The sequence below is a fragment of the Rousettus aegyptiacus genome, unplaced genomic scaffold (genome assembly GCF_014176215.1).
Source record: "Rousettus aegyptiacus isolate mRouAeg1 unplaced genomic scaffold, mRouAeg1.p scaffold_m13_p_7, whole genome shotgun sequence".
Classification (NCBI taxonomy): domain Eukaryota; kingdom Metazoa; phylum Chordata; class Mammalia; order Chiroptera; family Pteropodidae; genus Rousettus; species Rousettus aegyptiacus.
This window is the reverse complement of record NW_023416310.1, coordinates 15646458-15664202: the sequence shown is the minus strand read 5'-3', so window position 1 is coordinate 15664202 and position 17745 is coordinate 15646458. Positions and strand designations below refer to the sequence as shown.

The following is a 17745-nucleotide window of genomic DNA, read 5'->3' as shown; positions in this document are numbered from 1 at the left end:
AGGAAAGAAACCAAGACTACTATAAAAAGTTCAGCTCGATGAAACAGAACAGAAAAGACAGAGGGAATACGAATCATGTTTTAGGATACAAAACTAAGGAAAAACAGAGAGGCACGTTGCCCCATTACCATGAAGTACAACGGGAAAAAAAACACCGGAGAAGCCACACTGGAGCTCACGGCTTGTCCCCCAGAAGGGAAGACCACCACCACCATTACCCATCCACGTAGTGGTCCTCAATCCTGGCTGCATACTGGAATCACCTGGGGAGCTTTTAAGAAAAATACCTGTGCGTAGGCTTCATCCTCAGACATTTTGAATTAATTGGTCTAGGGTGGGGGATTTGAAAGTTTACAGATGGCGTCCTCTGTCGTGCAGATACGGCTGAGGGTCCTTGCTCCAGTGGAACCAGGCCTGTCCAGCCTGAAACTGAGGGATGAAGGCGGCTCCATCTCTGCTACTGAGGGCCGGACCCTTCATGAGCAGACACCCAGGGCCAGCTCTCCATTCTGGGAAGGGGGCGTCCCATGGAGACGAGCCAGCCAGTGTGACCGGCAGGCACTGGCTTACAGAAGCAGCTCTCCCCCAGATCTTCCAGAGTTGAGATCCCACGTGGCAGGACCCACAGGGTACTCTGGGGAGAGAAGTGGTGTGAGAGTATTCTGCCCACCAGGGGAATCCCGAGGGAACTTGCTCATCTTTCCCTTGCTCAGTTCCCTTTGCATCCTGTCTGTGATAGCTGCAATCTGTTCTTCAAATCCAAAGGGAATAACCAAAGTCTCCCGGTCTTTCCTGGGAATATCACATGCTTCAGACCATGCCGGAAGGGCCGTGGCTGCCGCAGCCCCAACCATCATGTGCTGAGCCCGCATGCCTCCCTGGCCTGTGTTCAGACCAGACCACAGGGCCTGGGAGGCTTCTCCTGGACTAGGGGTTCAGGGAAGGAAGAAAGCCTCCTTCCACCAGCTGGGGACGTCCCTGCATCTGTGTTGCTGCCCCCGGATGGGGTCCTGGGCCTTTGGCAGTGGGTCAGGAGGGGATTCCTGTGTCATGGCGTCACAAGCTGAGCTGTCAGCTCCTCTCCTCCCACACACACTGCACGTGGTGATGTTCGCTTTCGTGATGATGATGATGATGCACAAATGTGTTTGCTTTGCCAGCTCCCTGGGCTGGCCTACTATTTACCTTTCATAGCACCACCCAGGATGGCGCCGTGAGAGTGGGCAGGGAGAGGGTGAGGGCTGGCCTTTTGTTCCCGGGCCCTGATGCAGATGGGCCTGCTGGACCAAGTGGGCGGATCTGATCTGAGCTCTAGCCATTGGGACAGCCAGGCTTGATCGGGCACAGTGCTGAGGAGCTTTGTCACCTCGGGTTCTGTTTCCCGGGGGGAGAGGGGGCGGCTGCACACCTCTGCCTCTGGGCACTGCCGGCTGAGGCTGGTCAGCCTATCATTCCAGAACATTCTTCCCTTGTGGGTTCAGGAAGGGCCGTGTTCATAGCTACAGGGATAGCACCCAGAAGAGAAAACCCAAAGAAAAGGAATTTTCGAATTCCATACTGTTTCCATTCTACTCCATGCACATTTTCTCATACTACATTTCTGAAAACAGACTGTCTTGCAAGCCACAGAAATGCTTAGAAACTGGCCCCAGATCACACAGAGAGCAGGTAGTAAGCAAATTTTTAATACTGGGTTTTCCGTTCCAAAGGTCAGTTCTCTTAATGCAAGGCACAGCAACTTCCTTTTGTTCATTTCAGTTTGTTCCTTAATTGACCTTAAAGGCCTCTGAGAGGCACATGTGACCAGGAACACCAGAGACATGGGCCTTGATTGCAGGCGGTCCAGAGAGTGGCCGGCATCTTGGTGTGGTCTCTGCTGGAGCCCACACGACTCCTTCTTCCCATTCACTTTCTTCTTTGCTTGTGGGATCTACCTTGAGCCAAATTTCCAACTGTTCCTCTCCGTTGATGTTGAGATCCATGTCTTAACTAGAGTGAGGCTCTAAGTTCCTGAGCTTTGCCATCTCTTACTGGATTCCTGTACCAATCCCTGCAGGCTGGTTGCTCAAACCCTCACCCACCCAAGGGCAACTTTTGAAAACATCTTCTACTCTCCAGTCTCTACCCGCCTCAATGTGGTTTCTGCTCCTACCAAACTACCAGACATGCTCTAAGGTCAATAGTTTGTCCAATCCAATAGACGGTGAAGTCCTCAGACCTCACCTTACTTGACAGCTCATTAGCATTTGACAGCTGACCTCTACCCCTATTCTCAGAACACTATGCCCTTGGCCTCCATGCTTGTAGTTCCCTGGTTTCTTCTCTGGCTGTCCTTCTCATCCTCTCTTGCCAGCTTCCCCTCTGCCTCAGGACTTTGGCCTGGACCCTCTTCTGTCTGTCTCTCAAGGTGATCTCGCTCCCCACCCCGCCACGGCTTCATTTAAAATCTACATTTCAATTTCCAGCCACTTCTCTCTTCTAAACTTCAAACCCCATAAACTCTTTCATTGATTCAACTTCTCCACTTTGATGTTTCATAGGCACCTCACACTCGAGAAGTTAAGAACTAGAAGTAGGGTCTTCTCCCACTTATCTGAACCCCTACAGGAAATGGCAATAGTGGTTGTAGACCGACCCAGGAATTGTCCTTAAAAACTCCATCCCCTCAGTCCCAACAGATCATTGATTTTCGAGTCTCATAAATTCTGTAACCTAAACCACCTCATGAAACCACTTACCATCCCTCATCGCGAACGCCCCTACCTGGGCCCAGGCCGCCATCTTGCCTTCCCTGAATGGCTGTGACGGCAACTCCCATGTCTGTTCCTGCTTGTCCCAATCATTTTTTTTTTTCACGTGGCAGCCTAAATGAGCCTTTCAAAATGCAAATCCACTGTCACACCTTTGTATAAATCTTTCAACAGCTTCCCTTCAACTGCCCTTGGACAAAGTCCAGCCATCTCAGTATGATTTATAAGGCTTTGTATGTCCCTCCTCTTCTCCAGCCTCAAGCTCCATTCTCCTCCTCTTCTTCGAGCCCAGGCTCACGGGGCTCCTTTCACTTCCTCGAACATGTCATCCTTTTTGCTGCCTCAGAGCCTTAACACATGCTGTTCCCTCTGCCTGGAACTCTCAAGCCATGCCAATCTCCTTCCTACCTCTTGGCTTCACTAACACTCTGTCCAGGCTTAGTTTAACTATTCCATAATTATGAAATGCTTTCTCTAGCCCAGTCACTGTAAGGCCCTGTCTCATGCTCCCCTGGGCTTCCATGCTTCTACTCCAGTACTCAGCTCACTTGTAATTGTTCGTTCAAAGTCTATCCTGTCTGACCATGAACTCCAAGAGGGCAAGAACCAAGTGATTTGCTGCTGTGTCCCCAGCACTTAGCAGAGGACCTGACTTCAGCAGGTGCTCACCGACTGCTGCATGGATAAAAATATCCAGCCTCGCCCCAGCCACTCCTCTAAGGCCCCCAGTGAATAGAGTTAAGTCCCCTCTCACAGCAGATCAACTACTCCTGCAACCCGCTCTTTAGCTCCATTATATCACTTACTTCATCTTGTCAGGAATCAAAAAAAGGAGGCAACTGCTGCTGTCTCCTTTGCTGTAAAGGGTATGGCCCGTGCTTCATGCACATGTGTAACTGCGTGCAGAGTCCCTAACACAGAATCAACTCTTGGCACCAAGAACAACACGTTGTTGCACAAAGGAAGGGGAGCCCTGCTTGGCCTCTGCCTGGCCCAGATATCTTCCTATACCCCTCTCCCTAGAGTTAAGAAATCTCTTAAAATAGTCCTCTAAAAACAACTCCCCCAAAACAAACAAACAAACAAACAAACAAAACAGGAAAATCTGAAAGTTTCCTGGTCTTGTAAGTTACAGATATCGAACCGATCAAGGGCTGCCAAATGTGCTTGAAGGTCAATTCGAGTCTCCCCATTTCTAAAAATCCCCCTACAGAATGCTTGCCAATCATGGACTGTCAGTACTTTTGCTTGTATAAAACTTACTCCCCTTTGAGACACCTCTGAACCCCTGCTGAAATGAAAGCAACTGCAGATGGTTCCCTTGTGGCCGCGTTTATAAATGAACAGCCTTGTCTAATTTCGTCCCAGATTTTGTTGATTTTTGACTGCAATCTTGGTGCTGTGACTCAGCCTGACCTGCTTATCGCTGTAGACCTTGGATCCTGTCCAGGTGTGATGCCTACCAGGGCCCCTTGAGCCTCACTGCCCATGAAACTTCATTCACATTGACAAGTAAGTTTGCACTAGACCTCAACTCTGCTCTCTTTGCATTGAGCTCTTTGGCTGTTTGATTCACTTGTCAAATCCTAGGTATTTATATTTGGTTAATGTTCCCCTTTGGGGCTGTGTCCTTGGTAATTTACTTCTGCCTTTCCCTTCATTTTGTCCCCTGTTCCTAAGTGTTATTTTTTCACGAGGAGGAAGGTCATAGAGTGGAATGCAGGCACTGGTCCTATAAGCTGGCTGTCAGAGCCAGCCCCAGAGACTGGAGAGTTAGATCTTCTTTCCAACTCTCAGCATCCTCTGAGGACAAACTTTGCTGTGGTTCACCAATAAAACCAGATGATACTGTCCTCCCAGCCTGGTTATTTGCCCTGAGAACTTGCTTTTGATTCAGAGAGAGCCTTCTCTCTCTGATATATTCTACCTGCCAGGGACTCAGATTATTGAGTCTGTGCTCAGAGGTCACTGACCATCAGGTCTGGGGCCCAAGACACAGGTTGTATGAGGAACTTTGGCTGTAACTTTCAACTGACCATAACTAGGAATCATTTCAGTACACTTCTGGGAAACACTGCCTCTTCCAGGTGCTCCGTTACCACTATAACTCTTATACTTTTCTAAATGACAGAACTTCACCAAGAATGATTTGGGCCTTCAAGGGACACTTTGGGGAACACTTAACTAGAACTCTTCATTAGAATGGTGCCTTAGAACAAAACGGAATAAAATTCCTCAGGCCCAACGAGCGGCATTTTTTGATTAGTATACTGATGCTTCTAAACAAAATTCCAATTCTGAAATTCCAGTTTTTTAAAGAATTTTTTTTTGTCAAGTCTGAACAAGGCACTTGATGACAAAGTGTATAAACTACCTGAGATAAAACTGTCTCCCTCGTTAAACCCCCACCCTCTAGCGGCCCTATTCTTCATCATTCTCTCTCTTCTACTCCCAGGTAGATCTGACCCCAATCCCTCTACCTCTTCCTTCCCCTCACCTGGATCCCTTGCCTTTTCTTCACAAGCCCCCCAACACTCCAAAACGTCAGTTTCCTTTAAAGGTACATCTTGTTTGAGAATCACGCATGCCTTCTACCAGAGTCTAAACCCTGGTCTCAGCAGAACTAAGAGCTATTGTCCAAAATTTCCCCAAACCTTGACAAGACAAAAACCTCTTTACCGAAAGATTCAGAATCCCCCAGGGGCCTATAATCCAGGCCTGTGAGATCCCTGCCAAAACTAATTCACATGTTGGTAGGAAGATCAAATGCTAAATTGTCAATGAAAAAAGCAGAATAGACTAATCCAAGGTCAGACTTAAGGGATCCTAGCATGCATTCTAAAGCAACAGGCTTCAAGAGAGCCCAGAAAACAGGTCCAAATTTATTAAAAGTGATTTCTGGGACCTTCTCTATAAAAATTGATTGGAATCAAGAGAATGATAAGCCACAGACAGAAAATATTTACAAAAGAGATATCTGATATAAGACTGTTATCCAAAATACACAAAGACCTCTTAAACTCAACAAGAAAATGAGCAAACTGCTTTTTTAAAATGGCAAAAGACCTGAACAGACACATCACAAAAGAAGACATAAAGATGGCAAATGAGAGTATGAAAAGATGCTCCACAGCATATGTTATTAGGGAAATGTAAGCTAAAACAGTGAGATGCCACCACGCATGTATCAAAATGGCCAAAATTCAAAACACTGATAATATCAAATGCTAGGGAGGATGTGGAGCCATAGGAACTCTCATTGCTTGCTGGTAGGAATGCACAATGGTAAAGCCATTTCAGAACACAGTGTGGCAGTTTCTTATACAACTAAACATACTTTTACTATACCATTCCACAATCACTTCTTTCTATTCACCCAAAAGAGTTGAAAACATGTCCACACAAAAACCTGCATATGGATGTTTATGGTAGTTTCACTCATAATTGCCAAAACTTGGGAGCAGAGTGTCTTTTAGTAGTTAGATGGATAAACTGGTATATCCAGACAATAGAATATCATTCAGTGTGAAAAAGAAATGAGTGACCAAGCCATGAAAAGATGTAGAGGAACCTTAAAAGCATGTTACTAAGGGAAAGAAGCCGAACTGAAAAGGCTATATATGTGTATATATTGTATGATTCCAACTATACGATGTTCTAGAAAAGGCAAAACTATGGAGACAGTAACAAGATCAGGGTTTGAGCGGGGAGGAGGGTTGAATAGAGAGAGCACAGAGGATTTCTAGGGCAGTGAAACTATTTCTGTATAATACCATCATGGTGGATACATGCCAGTATACATTTGTCAAAACCCATAGAACTTTCCACACCAAAAGTAAACCCTAATGTAAACTACGAACTTTGAGTGATAATGTGTCAAAGTGGGTTCACTGATTGTAACAAACATACACTCTGGGGCAGGATGTTGACGGTGGGGAAGGCCGTAGGTGTGGGTGTGTGTGTGCGCGTGTGGCCGTGGGTGAAGGGTGACCACAGAGTATGTGGGAACTAGCTTTACTTTCAATTTTGCTGTGAGTGTAAAGTTGCTCTAAAAATCAAGTCTATTAAATTTAAATAACCAAAAATTGATTGGGCCTTGATTCAGTCTTGTAAGCAGAGAAAAGATAAATCAAAAAGAGATTTTAGACTAGAAATTACCTCCCAAAAAGAGGATCAGGAGTCAGTCTCAATGCTAATGTAACGGGTCTGTTCTTTTCATTTTGTAAATGGGTTAAACTCAAAATCAGAGACTTTTTTGCAAGCAAAAAGTAGAACGGAAGATATCCTCACTATCTAAATCATAGCACTTGTACTTTGAAAGGACTTTGGAACAATATAAAACAAAATAATCACATAACTTTGCAGCTGAAACAACTGGGTGGTTCTAATTCTAATCACCACCTTATTGATAAAGATGCCTATAAATATCATAAACAGAAGAGATGCTGGGAAAAAAAGATGATTTATGCTACCCTGTCTTGTTAGGGGAACCCCCTTCCTATATCTGATGCAGTTGCCTAGAGGCAGGCCTCCTCCCAGGACCTGCCCTGAATTCCTTGCAGCTTGGCTCAGATGGTCCGATTAGAGGCCCCTGGGCCAACTGTTGCCTAAACAATGGCTGATACAGGAGCACCGACTTTGGAGCAGGACCTCACAAGCCCTGCCAACCCTCTACCTGCTGTCTTCTGGGCTTGATACACCCACAGCTGGAGCCAAGCCCTTGAGCCTCCTCAGCTTCCCTGCATGGTCCTTGGGAACCGTTTTGTTTTGCACCTGAGTTCTCAGGCACGCTCTACATACCAACCTCAGCCCACCATTAGTTAGCTGAAGGTCAGTATGGTAAAAGAGTAGCTAAAAAGGACATTAGAATTGAAAAAGTGCTTAGAGTATCTAGTCTTCTGCATCAAAATATGGTCTAGAAACAGTAGCATCGGTGGCATCTGGGAGCTTGTTAGAAAGGTGGCGTCTCGGGCTCGGCCCAGTCCTACTGAGTAGGAGGTACAGGATGGGGAGGTCCCCGTGTGTCTGGTGAACACGTTAGAGTTTGAGAAGCTGGTCTAGAGCAGCAGTTCTCAAACCTTGCTGCACACGAGAGTTACTCACACCACTGACAAAAGAGTTCTGTCCCAGACCCACAGAATCAAAACCTCTAGGAATGGGGCCCAGGCACTGTTTTCACTATTATTTTTTCTTTCTTTCTCTAGAGTTCTCCAGGTGATTTAGATGAGCAACTAGGGCTGAGAACCACCGGCATCCCAACCCTTTCGTTTTAGAGAAGGAGAAACAGAAGCTCAGGGAAGGGAAGTGGCCTCAAACCCGGACTCCTGAATGCTGATACAGAGCTTTCCCCATCATCCTGACCCGCATCCCTCCTCAGGATCAATAAGCCTGATCGGAGTCCCTCCCGAGTATTGAGATGTGTCAACACAGATTCCTGCCACATTGCAATTCTTTAAACAAGGCATCTGTAATTCGAAATATTAGAAACTCTTTAATTACCCATCGACAGGGGAGTGGCTCAACGAGCTGTAGTAGAATACTGTATTACACAGTAATAAAACAGAACGAGGCAGATCCACACCTACTAACGAAGACTTTGCAGGTTGTAATGTTGAATGAAGAAACTAAGAAGCCGAAAGGCATGTACACAGAGAGAGAGAGCTCTTTTCTTAAAAAGAATAATAAAACAAAAAACCATCAATAAAATGCTAAACTTTTCTTATGGGAAGCAACGTGTGTGTGTGGAGGATGGATGTAGAGGAAAAGCCCTATAAGGACTTTTAAAAGTCATACTGTGTAATCATTTGGTGGTCAAAGGGGTCTTTAGCTTTATCATTAAGGTTTTATTTATCTTTTTAACATGGAGAATGTATGCAAATATTACTCATTTAACTAGAAATTATTTTTAAGGGGGAAAACAATTGGGACTTTCTAGGAGATATATTGATTCACTTAGATCGACACCCAGATTCTGCTACTTGCTCGATGAGTCACTTGCACTTGGGAGCTTCAGTTTTCCCATCTCATCTCTAAAATGGGAATAATATCCTCCCTCAGGGTTGGTGAAAGAATCAACAAAATGAAATGAGACTCTTTGGGGGCCCCCAGTGCCATGTAAATGTCAGGAGGTGAATGTCCTCTCTGTGACTTCCACCCACACTCCTTCCCTTCCCGACATCGGCCCGCATGTCTCCTGCTGTGAATTCTCCCCCTGCACTTGCCTTACTTCCCTGCCCCAACCTTCTTTTACACATCCTTGTCTTTCAGGATGTTCATGAAACAGGACACAAGCGACTCTTCCTTTTGTCTTGGCATTTAGGCAGAACAGCCAAAGGCCAAGCATAATTCAGTGGGTGCCAAACGTGGTACACCCTGACTCGGAGTGCTGGACCATCGGTGCTGTCTGGGTAAGAGTGAGAAATCGGGCGTGCCACCATAGGCCCGTGCCCCACCTCCTGTTCCTAAGAGTGAAAGGGAGTGACCGGGAAACGGGCCTGAGCTTCGTGGGTGCTGGAGACCCTCACTGTTCCCGTGTGTCTCCTTCACTCTCACACTACTGTCACACGACGCTTCTGAGACGAGATGTGTGGGTTTCCCTCCCCCCACGCCAAGCAAATCGGTGACACTAGCCGGATGTCCTACAGTTCAACTCCGTTATGACACTGTCTCCCTGGGCGTAGAGTCAGATTCCTCAGGGTTAGGGCTCAGTCCCCGTCCCCCACACGCAGTTCAGACACTTATCACCAAGCCCAGGTTGTCACGTTTGATTTTGACCAACCAGCGATAAATCAGAGGCTCTCATGACCCCCTCCTGTGGTTTGATTAATTTGTTAGAGCAGCTCACAGAAATCAGGAAAGATAGTTAACTTACTGTTTACCAGTTTATTAGAAAAAATATATAGATAATTCAGAAACAGCCAGATGGAAGAGATGTGTAGGGCAAAAACTGTGGGAAGGAGTGTAGAGTCTCCATGCTTTCTCTAGGAGCATTACTCTCCCCAAATCACATGTTCACCAATGCAGAAGTTCTTGGAAGCCATCCTTTTGGGTTTCTATGGGGATTTCATCACACAGGCATGATCGATTGAATCATTGGCCATTGGTGATTGAACTCAATCCCTACCCTTTTCCCCTCCCCAGAGGTGGTGGGAGGCGGGGCAAGAAAGAGGTTAGGACTGAAAGTTCCAACCCTCTGATCACATGGTTGGTTCCCTTGGCAACCTTAGAAGCAGGCTTTGGTGACTTAGGAGCTTTCCAAAAGTCACCTCACTAACATCATAAAAGATATCCTATCACTCTCATCACTTATGAAATTCCAAGGAGTTTAGGAGCCCTGAGTCTGAAACAAGCACAAAGACCACTTACGTATTTCTTATTGTAAATCACAACATCACACAGGGTTTGGTAGAGCGAGGATGAGGGTGGGGCAGTACAGAGCCCTGCAGGACCAGGTGAGGACTGGTGGAGCCAGAGAAATCTGGGAAGGCATGGCCTGTGTCAGAGAACCTCGGGGATACAGGAGGCTCCAACCTGACCACGTCCTCCCCCACGAGAGAGAATCTAGCTTGGCAGTCTGCCTACCTGAGGGCGCAACGCCACACACAGTTGTAAATTCGAGCAAGCCCTTCCCTACCCTTTTTTCTCTTTCTTGCCCAAAGCCACCACCCTGGAGCAGCCCAGCTCTCCCATAAGTGGGGGAAGCAGGTGGAGAGAGAAGCAAGAGAACAGGCTCTTGTCCTCTATCCCCACAGCCTCCCAGACTGACTGGGTGGGGAAATTTTCAATGGAATGGAGCTTGAAATTTTGATATCCTGCAGGGTTGAATATTGTGTTACATGAGAGAGACCTCGAAAGGACAGGAGCTACCTTGGGTCTCCCTGCAGGGAAGAATGGGTCCAAAGAAAGCCTTGCAGGAGCTGATAAGTGAGAATAAAGGTGCTTTCTGTCTGTGCCCTGTGTCCGGAGTGTTCCGCAAAGCGATAACCTAGGTTTTCACCTGCCTACTTGGGTTAGTAGCCTTGCTGTGCTTCCACAGACATGAACTGAACCTCTTCTGGGGGTCAAGCCTGAGGCTTCCCTTTCTCTTTGGGTGTGATGCTGCAGCCCGGCTTGTGTGATCCCCTGCCCCATTTGAAGATTTCAAAAATCAGGTGTTACAAAAGCTCTTCGCCTGTGCCTCAAACCTTCCAGGTACCAGACCGTGTGTGCCGTGTGGGCCTCACTAGGAGCCTAGCAAGCACACGGATCCCAGAATAGCATCACCTGGTAATGTTATAGTTCCCCCTGAGGGCTCAGACAAACCCTCCCAACTATGCTGAGCACAGCCCCAGCGGGAAGCCTTCTCTCCCTTAGCCCTTCTCGGCTTCAAATACAGGTAACACCCCACCTACTGAAAGGCTCCAAGGCTCCCTGTAGATGCCCCAGTTAAGCAGGGGTCTTGACAGAGAATGTGACTGAGTCTCCAATGTGTAACAATGATTTAAAGAGGACATGAGGGCCACCGACCTCATGATAAAAGCTAAAAGCGAACTCTCCTTCCTCCTTTCTCCTACTGCCAGGAAATAAAACAATTCCTCCCCCAGGTCAAGGCCAAGTCTCTTGGTCATTGTCTCTTTTCTTTCCCTGTGACCATCACCTCCAGGCCCTCTTGGCCCCTGTCCACTGCCTCCAATGCTGGGCCCAGGTACTCACACCTTACCCAGGACGAGACAGTATACATCTGTCCCATAGCTTGGTGACCAGAACCCAGGAGTGTCATCCCTGAAAGAGGCCTAAGGATTGACACATACTTCCTGAGCCGTTTCTATGTACCAGGTGAGGCCCCTGACCTCATGGAACTTATAATCTAGGCAGGTAAGGAGAGAAACATTAATTAAATAGTTTCACAAATGAATGCAAAATGACAATATGGAACCACGAGGCCGGGGGCCTCTCCCATTTCAAGGCTCTGCGGCATCCTGGGGAATTCCCTGGAGAGGCAGGCCACGGTTGCTGCAACGCAGAGCCAAGCAAGGTGGAGGCGGGCAAGGTAGGCGGGGGCTCTTCAGGGCTCCGCAGGCCTTGCTAACATCCGGGCCTCCAGCCCAAGAGAAACAAGACGCCGGTAAAGGATTTTAAGAGGGAGAGTGACAGGATCTGCTTAATGTTTTAAAAGGATGACTGATGGTTGTGCGGTGGGGAGCGGCCCGTGGAGAGAGGAGGAAGGAAGCTGGGAGCCCAGTCAGGGGTGCGGGAGGCTTGAAACGGGCTGGCGCGGTGGAGATGCGGAGAAGTGGAAAACCAGATGATGCCCAGGAAGCGACACTGACGGGCTCCGCGTCAGAGGGCAGGAAAGCTCACGCTTTGACGTCCGGCCTGGGCACGGGCGGGGCGGCGGTTCCGGCACTGCGTGGGGACCACTGGCCCGGGTGAGTTTTTCTTGGAAGAATGCTGAGGGAAGTCATAAATTCAAGTCTGGATAGAGTGAGTGTGAGGTGCCTTTAGGACACTTAGGAGAAGCACAAGAGTCGGGAAGAGAGCTGGAACAGACAGGCGAGAGAATTCTGGGCCAGAGCTACGTGGGAGTCGGCTGCGGCCAGTCCAGCTGTGGCGGGGGAGTCTGCCCAGGGAGACAGGATGGAGGGTGGAGAGAGAAATTCCAGTGCCTGCAGGTTTGTGTCATAACGAGAGGGGCATTTCCAAAACGCGGACGCTGCTGGGAAGTCAAGAACCTGAGGCCCGGAAAACTGAGTTTTAGCAAAGACGGGGTCACTGCTGGTGTTCCTCAGAGCCTCAGCTCAGCTCTGTGCCCCACCTGGGAGGTAGAGGGCTGGATCATCCCCAGGGTGCCTCCCAGCTGAGCATCATTCCAGAGAGCCATCACAGCAGAGGCATGCTTCAGCTCCTCCCCGGCCCTGCTCCCAACCTGCATCTCACCACATCCTCTGGGTATGTTTTGGGATCACACTCCTGGAGCTGCAGGGCCCATATGTGGAAGGAAATTCCCATTCATTCAACATTCTGTGAGAAGACCCAACATTCTGGGCCTTCTGTGAGCCAATTTTAGGTGTTATGTGGGAGACAGAAAAGATATCTGATCCTCAAAGACCTTATCATCTCTTTGGGGGAGATTAGATGAATATACACAGAAAATAAAGTCTAGAGACTATAAGTAAGAAGAAAGACTAAATAAGTGTACACAAAGCCGCTGTAGGGAGGGGTGCATCCCTGCAGGAAAGCTGCTTAGAGCAGGCCAACCTTCAGCCAGGTCTAGAAGAAGGGATGTATCTGATGGGAGAAGCTTGAGCAAAGACATGGAGGTCAGTCGTGAGCCCACAGATAAGGGGTTTGCCTGGCGGGTCTGCCTGGGTGGCATAGGCGTGGCTGCTTCAGTCTGGGTCCAGATCCCAGACCTCGACCCAGTGCATAGTCAGTGCCACAGGTCAGGTCCGATGCCACATGGGACAAGCAAAAGCAGGTATCATCCTATAGGAACCTGCTCCTCCAAAAGTCACTTCAGCCTAACCAAGATACACAGACTCACGCCTGTCGCAGCCAGGGCTGGCTCTGAGGAAATCATCTCAGTATTGACGGCATGTTTCTCACCAGACCTGGCCTTTCTTCGTGCCCCTAACCAAATCAAGAGCGGGTCATTTCTTGCCTTGACCATCACAAGCCCCTTTCTTCCTCTTCCCATTGGCTCCATGCCCGGCCTCTCGCTCTCCTTCCCGGGGTGGTGGGTGCTGCTGGGCTCCTCCCTGAGGTCTGCCTGCTGCACCTTCGGCCCAGGAGAAGTGTCTCTGGGCACCCCTTCTCCAAGAAGCTCCACTGCTCAGACGAGAAAGGCAACGCCTCCCCTTTCCCTCTGGCCTCCAGCCCCCACCTCCAGCATGCCCTCCTTCCCCAGGGTTTGCTCTGCTCTGCTCATCATCGCATCTTCTTTTCCTTCTCCCTCCACCAGTGATTCCTGTGACCTCTGGAAGGGGCACGAGTCCCTCAGGGCCTCTCCCAATACATCTAAACCTTCCCTTCTGGCCTTACCCTAAGACTCCCTTTGAGCTAATCATACCTTTCTGGTCCCAGTCTTTGCTCAGGCTGCCTCCCAGTCTTTGCTCGGGCTGTACCTTCAGCCTGCAATGCTTTCTTTCTGTCTTCATCTGACAAATTCCTTCCCGCCCTCCAAATTCATCTCAAACCTCAGCTGTCTCATGTGAGTACATACTTTGTAGGCAGAGACATTTGACTTCAATCTCTGCCTGGCCACTTGGCATCTTGTGTGCACCTGAGCAAGTTACATCACTTCTTTCAAGCCTGTTTTCCAGTCTATAAAAGAAAGGCTGATCCATACTTTAGAGAGGTGAGGATTAAATGAAATCAGGTACCAGGATCCTGGCAGGGACTCAGGAGTGCTCACTATTAGAGCCTGCTTCCAGTCGCCTCCTACCAGCTGTGATCTCACCCTCCTTTGAAGCTCTAGAACATTTTCGGTCTCTGTCAACACCCGAATTGGCCATCTATTAGAAGCAGCAGGCTCCTCCAAAGCAGGAGCTCCTTTTGTTCCCCTGTGGGTGTTACACAAAAGGTATTTGTTTAATGAAAATGGAAATTGTTGACAGACCTGTAATGGTCCATCTTGGGAAGACAAACACTTTTTAATGTGGCTGGAGATGCTCCAAAGCCAACAAAGGCCAGCATCTGCTTTCTGATGCTAAGACCAACTCACCATCTTGTCCCACACCTCCTCTCAGTGCATCAGACCCTTGTGGCCACTTCCTGGCTCCTCCTGTCCCTCCGCCACAGGAATAGGCCTGCCTGAGCATGCATGACCCCCAACAATGGCCACGGTGAATCCTGCCTCACCGGGTTAGCCACTCAACACGGCCTCATCTCTTTATATGGAATGCCCCACTCAGGGACTTTCCTTCCCAAGCATCCAATGTTTTTCCCCACCGGTTGACCTCAGATGGAGCCACCTCCACCCATTAGAGATGTTACATTGATGGTCCCCAATGAGCAGGTGACAGACACCCAAAGCAACTCAAGGCCACTGAACAACTGCCCAGCAGCCTTCAAACTTTGCCTACAAAGGAACATGTGAGCAGGATGGACCCCCACTGTCCTATCCATCTTCCTCACAGTACAACAACAGGTGTCTACTTACAGATGCCCCTACGACTCAAAGCAAAGGGAATCCGCTCAGGGTGGCAGAGCCGTGCCCCTCCTTATCCAGACCCCTTCCTCTGGGATGAGAGACCAAAATCATTTGGACTGACTGGGGGATCATCCCCACAGAGAAGCCAAGGTGATCTCTTATCCAAGGGCGTAAGACCTCACTAGAAAGTTGAGTGAAGGGGGTGAGTTAATCAAAAGGCCCGCAGCCTCCCTAGCCTGGAAGATTCTCTAGAAACTCAAAGTAAACTTTAAACTGGGGCCCCCCAAAAACCACCCTGCCATTTCACTTACCCTCCTTGGTGTTCCTCCTCTGGCCAGGCCTGGCGGCAGCCTGTGTATCTTCCTATGCCAGCATTTATCCTAGTCTTTGGCTGATCACAAGTCTGTCTCAACACAGACACAGGGTTCCTTGAACGATTTGCCTCTCTACAGCCCCGATTGCCAATACATTCTAGCACATAGTAGTTACTCAATAAAAGTATGTTGGCATGCATGAAGCCATATATTAGAAAGTAGATTAAGATCTAGAATTTAAACTCCTCCCATTGGTGCAAGGAAGCAATAAGATGAAGGCTCCTTTTCCTGACAACCCACACGCTGAGTCTCCTTTCTCTCTGTTTTCCAGGCCTCAAACCTTCAGCATCTGACTTCTTCCTCTTCTGACCCTTCACTTCCATAAAGCCCTTCCTGACTATGCAGGTCCCAGGGCCCATTCCATTCTCCGAACCCCAAGCCCTGGCTGCCTGGTCCCTTCACCTGGTATTTGATTTATCCTGCTTTGGTTGCTATTGTTTGTGGGCATGATTCCTCTCCCTAGAAACAGCACAGGAAGGGTGTGGCCTAAAGTCAGCATTTTGTAAATCAGTAAAACGACTGAGCGAACTGATGAATGGCTTAATTTCCAAGGGGTTTTCCACATTATCACACAACTCCATACATATCTGTGGGGCACAGTGGAGCTTTTGTGTCTTCTCCAGAGCACATTTGCCATGGCGTGTGGCACGTGTGGGTGTGGCCTATACACTCCCCTTAGTGAGTACAGGATACTCTATGTCCTTCACATCTTCACACCTTCCGGGTGCCCTCTACTCCCACCCCAGGTATGTGTGTTTTTGTCACATCCTTAGTGTAGGAGAAAGAACTCAGGGGCTGAGAAGTGGGAGCCTGATGTCATGCCAGCTTTGGTCCTGACTTGCTGAGAGATTTGGCTCTATACATATCACCTGTCTGTGCCTACATCTTTATTATCATGACGAAACACCTGTTTCAGCCTGACATAAATTACCTGTTCTCTATGACACCCTTTGCTTTCCCTCCAGGTTGTAAAATGGCTGCCAAACCTCCGAGCATCCCACTTTTACATAATGATGTCCGAAGATATGAAGAAAACACAGCTTTTTGTGTGTACCTTTGTTTTTGTCAGAGGAACTCTTGTCCAGAGGTCTCCAGCTGACTCCTCCACAGGTGTTGGTAGGCAGAACTGCCTCATCACCACCACTCCTAAACCAACCATTGGCAAAGGAGATGGGACCTAGACCAAGCACGGCTCACATCCTAGGGCTGGTACCACCTTCCTTGAGCATACTGTTGATCAATATCTAAACAGAATTGGGATTCTACTCTCCGGGTAGAAAGGAGGAATGGCTGTTAGGAAGGCAGTCGGCCATCATCGCCGAGAGCTCTCAGGCCAGGGCGGGGTTCATCCAGTTGGGAGAACAATCACACCTGTCCGGTGGAGTACCAGCAGTTCATTTTATGCGAAAGACGCATTTTGAAAACCTGGACATTTTAAAGCTCACATGAATTAAAACCAATCCTGACAAAGTATGGTTTCTGCTTACTAGCTGAAGTTATATATCAACCACATGGCACCAGTGTACACAGATCACGATTCACTTGTCCTGTAGGGTTTCGAATTCTGCAAACCTTTGGGGAGTCACATTATTTCATGGAGGCTTTAGTCAAATTTTTATTACTACTTTAATATAAAACCTTTTTCAAATGTTATTGGTATTTTATGCAAATTTTCTATTTTGCGTAAAATACAGTACTATCTCTAAGGTGAGTTGATGAAGCCAGCTGTGAAGTGTGTGAGTGGTTGCAATGGGGTGAGGGGAGGCTACGGTTCATTTTTCCAAGGAAATAAAAAGATTATCTGAAGTAGAGGAGACGGTGAACCAGCAACAAGACTTTGGGCCTTAGTTTACCTGAGTAGGCCCACTAGCTGGTTGAAAGGCCCCTTTCTTGCTCTAAAACTCAGTGATTCTGTGGATCCATAATGAGTCCAAAATTTTACAATAAGCAACTACATTTTTAGCCCATTGTTTTGCAAAGAGATAAGCAAACAGTCATTGGGAAGGAGAATTTTAAGTCATGAAGGAAGCTAGAAGCCAAGCGAAGCCTGATTTCTTCCTCCGCCAATGAGCAGGTAGGTACTTGACAAGCAGGTAATGTTCCTGCCCCTTGGCGGGGGTGAGGAGGGGTGAGGAAGGGAGTGTGGGGGAGACTGATTCCATTCAAAGCCTTCCTCCCACAGTATTCCAGGCTCAACTGCTCTCTCTACCCGCCCAGGAAAGGTGAGTGTGAGACTCAGGGAATCGCCCTCTGGCTGCTCAGATAACATAGATGTTTTCCCGGAATTTGGCCCTGGCAGCAGCAGTGACTTGAGAACTGGAGTAAAAGGTGGGTGGGCCAGTAACCAGGGGCCACCAAGACCCAGCCCCCCAGCTCTGCACATAAGGAACAGAGGTCCAAAAGGAGACCTGAGGGTCACAGTGGTTTGGTGTAGCCTGGATGCTATTGTCTCATGCCACATTTTGGAAAAAAAAAAAAAAATCTGAATTAG

General features: G+C 48.2%; 1 protein-coding gene across 5 annotated transcripts in view; it reads right to left on the bottom strand.

Annotated features, from left to right (window-relative positions):
- The window catches only part of PLB1 (phospholipase B1), a 144620-nt gene that overhangs the window by 115310 nt on the left and 11565 nt on the right, over nt 1–17745 (bottom strand). For 3 of the 5 annotated variants that reach the window (XM_016145345.2, XM_016145344.2, XM_016145348.2), the window contains exon 1: nt 15192–15672. The exons of 1 other annotated variant lie outside the window; for it this stretch is intronic. The gene's annotated coding sequence lies outside the window, so the exon portion shown is untranslated. Of the gene's footprint in view, nt 1–287; nt 839–15191; nt 15673–17745 lie in introns of those variants that run through there. One more of the 5 variants, XM_016145346.2, reaches the window with a different exon arrangement.